At 36.7% G+C, this 6,000-nt stretch overlaps 1 protein-coding gene across 7 annotated transcripts in view; it reads left to right on the top strand.

Annotated features, from left to right (window-relative positions):
• The window catches only part of LOC144975081 (uncharacterized), a 259,024-nt gene that overhangs the window by 30,232 nt on the left and 222,792 nt on the right, over positions 1-6,000 (top strand). The window lies entirely within an intron of this gene.

Raw genomic sequence — 6,000 nt, 5'->3', positions numbered from 1 at the left:
ACAATCTACTTTCACTTCCACTTCCTGATGAGAGCAACGCTCGATAACAACGTTGTAGAAGTCAAACAATCTTAATTATCTTTCAATTGTTTATAAATAGTTCTTTTTATCTTAAAGTTGAGCACTATTATTTCATGGTTTTTGTTTTTATAATTTATATATATATATATATATATATATATATATATATATATATATATATATATATATATATATATATATATATTACTATTAATTACTTTGTTTTCTATCCCCGTATAGCTGCTTTCCAACTCGCTTTATGTCTTTGTCTTGGAATCAAATTACTTGGTTTCGTCTTGGCGCTGGCCGGATGCCCTTTCTGAGAGGGAAATAGTCAAATTTATAGATGGTTTTGGAAGTTGATATTTTGTCCCTTGTAAATCTTCTGTCTGTTATAAACTGTATTATGTTTTGTTTACATATTATATATGATTTGTAAACATTTGAGTGTATTCCTCTTAGTAGGGACCTGTGCTTGTGTCTAGATGAGACTTTTAGGTGATCTCAAACTAAGTACACTGATAGTGTGCTCCTGGAATCTACATCTGTTTCCAATTTAAACAAATTCCCCTTTGTCTTACTTTGTCTTGGGTGTTTTAATGGTAATTCTAGAACTTTTTATTATCCCATTTTCTTCCTTTTTACTGGCGCTGATATGACCTTAATGTGTTGCAAGCGCCGCAAAACCCTTAAAAACAAAAACAAACAAACTTCAGATCACGAAAAAGCTTGTATGTGAATGTTTAATAATCCCAATGTTGTTTGCGTGGACATAAAGTAGCGAAAAGCTTGCGGCAGCTTAATTAATCTTGAAATTGTCCATGAGAACATAAGATCCCGAAAAGCTTGTACAGCTTAATGACCTCAAAGTCGTCTGTTGACATGCGGTGACGAAAAGATTGTCACAGCTTAATTATCTCAACATTGTCTGTTGACAAGCGGTGGCGAAAATCGTGTAGCTTGTCGCAGCTTAATAATCTCAACGTTGTGTGTTGACATGCGGTGGCGAAAAGCTTGTCGCAACTTATTGACCTCAAATTTGTCTGTCGACATGCGGTGGCAAAAATCTTGTAGCTTGTCGGAGCTTAATAATCTCAAAATTGTTGACATGCGGTGGCGAAAAGCTTGTTGCAGCTTAATAACCTCAACATTGTGTGTTGACATGTCGTGGCGAAAAGCTTGTCGCAGCTTATTGACCTCAAATTTGTCTGTCTGGGTGGGGTTCCTACCTCCCATAGTGGGCAGGGAGGTACTTACTGTGTCTTCTATCCCCCTATATCTGTTTTCCAACATGCTTTCTGTCTTGTCTTAGAATGAGATTACTTGGTTTTGTCCTGACCCTGGCCGGATACCCTGGCTGAGAGGGAAACATTCAAATGTATGGTTAGTTTTGGGAGATGATATTTTTTTCCTTGTAAATCATCTCTCTGTTATGCACTGTATTATGTTTTGTATATTATATATCATTTATAAACATTTGAGTGTATTCCTCTTAGTGGGGACCTGTACTTGTGTCTGGATGAGACTTTTAGGTGATCTCAAACTATGTATTTTGATGGTGTGCTCTTGGAATCTACATCTTTCCTATTTGAACCAATTCCCCTTTGTCTTCCCTTTTCTAGGGTGCTTTAATTGTAATCCTAGAACTTGTTACTTTCCCATTTTCTTCCTTTTTACTGGCTCTGATATGACCTTAATGTGTTGCTAGCGCCGTAAAACCCTTAAAAACAAAAAACAAAAAAATTGTCTGTCGACATGCGGTGGCGAAAATCTTGTAGCTTTTCGCAGCTTAATAATCTAAAAATTGTTGACATGCCGTGGCGAAAAGCTTGTCGCAGCTTAATAATCTCAACATTGTCTGTTGACATGAGGTGGCGAAAAGCTTGTAGCAGATTAATAATCCCAACGGTGTCTATGTGGTTGATGTTTGGTTTCTCATCTCTATCAAAATCTTAAGATGATTACTTTCTTTTTCGCTCATGCTGGAAAATCGCTGTGAAGTAAGAATATAATGTATCTCTGCGTATATTTACCTTTATTTGATAAAATTGCAATATAAACAATAACTGATTAAAAGATATGATAAAATTAAAATAAAAAGAAAATTTTTAATAAACAGAAGCAAAATAACAGCATTGAAATTAAAGAAATACTGAAATGAATAAATAGATTTATCAAACAAAAAATAACGAAAATCAAATTGAATCAGTAAATAAATATGTATAAATAATTAGATAAATATAAAAATAATTTTATTTTTAAAAAAAGTCTTTTATCAATATAAATGATTAGATAATTATTCAAATAAATATAAACACACCAGTACAATCTATCCGAATCTTTTATCAAAATGAATAGACAGGAATAGCCATTTTTGTTGTGCATGATTGTCAATCTCTCTCTCTTTCCCTCCGCCCCCCCCCCCCCCTCTCCTTTCGCCTCCCACACTCAGCTTGCACATGCGCAGGCGACATTTGATCGAATTTCAAACCATTTTTTGAAGTTGTCTCGACCGTGAATTGAATTCAATTTCACAATGACCAAAGTTCTCTCGATTCTGGTAAAACATATATTTTAAAATTTTGGCCAGAAAACTCGTCCTTCCAATAAAGTATCGATCGATGGAACTGAGCATCATCTCAGCAAAAACAAAATAATTTTTTTTTAAACTCTCGCGAAGTCCCAGGCTTGAGAGATTTTCCCAAGACGAGGGTTATTGTTATCGATCGATAATTATTGAAGGACGGATTTTCTATCCAAAATTTTTAATAAACTGGGTTATTTATTTTATTATTTTTTTTCCTTTAAAGAGTGCGTCAGTTGTGATTCCGAGTAACAATTTATGCCATCATAGACGAGTTTTCTGGCCACATTTTTGAATACAATGTTTTTATCCCCGACTACGGCAGAGAACTTGTGGTTTATCGCTTTCGTATTGGATAAGATAAAGATATAAGAAATCATTATGAATATTTATGTTTTCTGCGATTCCACGGATTCACCATGGGGTTTGTGTCTTTTCCGATGGTTGAGTTGGTATAACCCTAGCCTTACTCGCAAAAGGAACTGGTATAAATGAGTTGCGTTTGTGTGTGTGTGTGTGTGTGTGTGTGTGTGTGTGTGTTTTATTTTTTTTTCTTTTATTTTTTTGAATTTATTTATCTTTCTTTTTTTTCTTTTTTTCTTTTTTTATTTGTTTTATTTTATTTTATTATTTTTTATTTATTTATTTATTTTATTTATTTATTTTTTTTTATTTTTTTTTGGGGGGGGGGGGGTTACTGATAAGAACTAACATGAATAAGGTTCATAATTTGAAGGGTATAATAGTATTACATGACACAGCCATTCTTGGACTCTTGGTTTTGAAATGTAGAACTTGATCCCAACGCGTGACCTCCATGGTTTCTCTCTTTTTTTTTCTTTTTCTTTTTTTTTTTTTCTTTCTTTCTTTCTTTCTTTCTTTCTTTCTTTCTTTCTTTCTTTCTTTCTTTCTTTCTTTCTTTCTTTCTTTCTTTCTTTCTTTCTTTCTTTCTTTGTTTTTTCTTCTTCTTCTTCTTTTTCTTCTTCTTCCAGGCCTTTGTTCGCGTTTAATGAATATTGCGATGAATGCTCAGTTTTTGTTGTTGTTTGTTCTTCTTCTTCTCTCACTCCTCTCTTCCTAGAACCAGAATATATTAAAATTTTTAAAAAGGATGCCTCTCCGCAAACTTGTCCTGTACGAAACGGAAATGTCTTTCCTCATGACCTGCTTGGACAGTGTACTTCATAAATTTGAAGCCCCAAGAGCAAGGTCGACCCGCGAGAAATGCGCTACATTCATTTAGACATATCAATGTTATTTCGTTCATTCTTCATTCATTCTTTCTCTACCATAAAATAAAAGTCTTTTGTTCCTAATTTTTAACAAAGGAAAATATTGATTTTTTGAAATAAAGTGTCTCCCCTGTTTACTCTGGTGCCAGCAAGAGGATTTTTCTGAAAGTAATCTCTCTCTCAGATCTTCTAAACTTTGGTCCAAATTTATTGCGACACCTTTTGCATGTTTTCTTTAATGTTTATTTTTCTTCTCTTCCTCCTTCCATTAACCGCTTGTTTGTCAGACGTGGTCTGCGGTACGACAGAACCCCTGCAAGTATATTATTACTGTAAAAAAATTTTTATTCTCTATTGTCTTCTGGCACTTTTCTACTCACTTCATATCTTGTTGTTACCAACATAAGTGCCTGCTCCACTCACTTTTCTGAATTAAAAATTCACCCCATACACCGGAGCATACTCAATGTCTCAATCGTTTCTATGTTATATGTTTGTGATGAGAATATTGGCTATTAAGCTTAACTGCTGGTCAAAATTACTTCGCGATGGTGGCGAACGAATCGGCGATCTCAAGAAGTGGGTGAGAGAGGGATCTAGAAATGACTTTGGGTTTGAAACGAATATTTTTGTGTTCGTGGATAGCTCACACGGTAGAGCCACGCTCTCACCTGCCAGGCGGAGTTGTCGTACCAATAAGGTCGCAGGTTCAAACCCCACCACCGCCGCGAAAATTTTTTTTATTCTCTATTGTCTTCTGGCACTTTTCTACTCACTTCATATCTTGTTGTTACCAACATAAGTGCCTGCTCCACTCACTTTTCTGAATTAAAAATTCACCCCATACACCGGAGCATACTTAATGTCTCAATCGTTTCTATGTTATATGTTTGTGATGAGAATATTGGCTATTAAGCTTAACTGCTGGTCAAAATTACTTCGCGATGGTGGCGAACGAATCGGCGATCTCAAGAAGTGGGTGAGAGAGGGATCTAGAAATGACTTTGGGTTTGAAACGAATATTTTTGTGTTCGTGGATAGCTCACACGGTAGAGCCACGCTCTCACCTGCCAGGCGGAGTTGTCGTACCAATAAGGTCGCAGGTTCAAACCCCACCACCGCCGCGAAAAAATTTTTTATTCTCTATTGTCTTCTGGCACTTTTCTACTCACTTCATATCTTGTTGTTACCAACATAAGTGCCTGCTCCACTCACTTTTCTGAATTAAAAATTCACCCCATACACCGGAGCATACTCAATGTCTCAATCGTTTCTATGTTATATGTTTGTGATGAGAATATTGGCTATTAAGCTTAACTGCTGGTCAAAATTACTTCGCGATGGTGGCGAACGAATCGGCGATCTCAAGAAGTGGGTGAGAGAGGGATCTAGAAATGACTTTGGGTTTGAAACGAATATTTTTGTGTTCGTGGATAGCTCACACGGTAGAGCCACGCTCTCACCTGCCAGGCGGAGTTGTCGTACCAATAAGGTCGCAGGTTCAAACCCCACCACCGCCGCGAAAAAAAATTTTATTCTCTATTGTCTTCTGGCACTTTTCTACTCACTTCATATCTTTATATTATTACTGTAGTATATGTTTTTTAAAAAATTTATGATGAATCACACCCTTCTCTGTTTGTCTGTCTGTATGGCTGGTTAGCTGTCTGTCTGTATGGCTGGCTAGCTGTCCATCTGTCTGTCTATCGCTCTGTCTCTCTCTGTCTGTTCGTCTCTCTCTCTCTCTCTCTCTCTATCTCTCTCTCTCTCTCTCTCTCTCTCTCTCTCTGTCTGTATTGCTGGCTAGCTGTCTCTGTGTCTGTCTATCTCTCTGTCTCGCTGTCTGTCCGTCTCTTTCTGTCTGTCTGTATGGCTCTCTCTCTCTCTCTCTCTCTCTCTCTCTCTCTCTCTCTCTCTCTCTCTCTCTCTGTCTATCTGTCCGTCTGACTGTCTGTCTCTCTCTCTCTCTCTCTCTCTCTCTCTCTCTGTGTCTGTCCATCTGACTTTCTATTGGTCTGTGTGTGTGTGTGTGTGTGTGTGTGTGTGTGTCCTGTATTCTCTATGGTCTGTCCATCCCGTTTCCTACGTAGCAGACAATTCCATTTTAAAACATTTATCAAACCGTTGTTGCGACACTTTAGGGATTTCTTTGGAAGCCATTCA

The sequence above is a fragment of the Berghia stephanieae genome, chromosome 6 (genome assembly GCF_034508935.2).
Source record: "Berghia stephanieae isolate SIO BIC M18660-M18661 chromosome 6, UCSD_Bste_1.3, whole genome shotgun sequence".
Classification (NCBI taxonomy): domain Eukaryota; kingdom Metazoa; phylum Mollusca; class Gastropoda; order Nudibranchia; family Aeolidiidae; genus Berghia; species Berghia stephanieae.
This window is presented reverse-complemented; position numbering and strand designations above follow the sequence as displayed.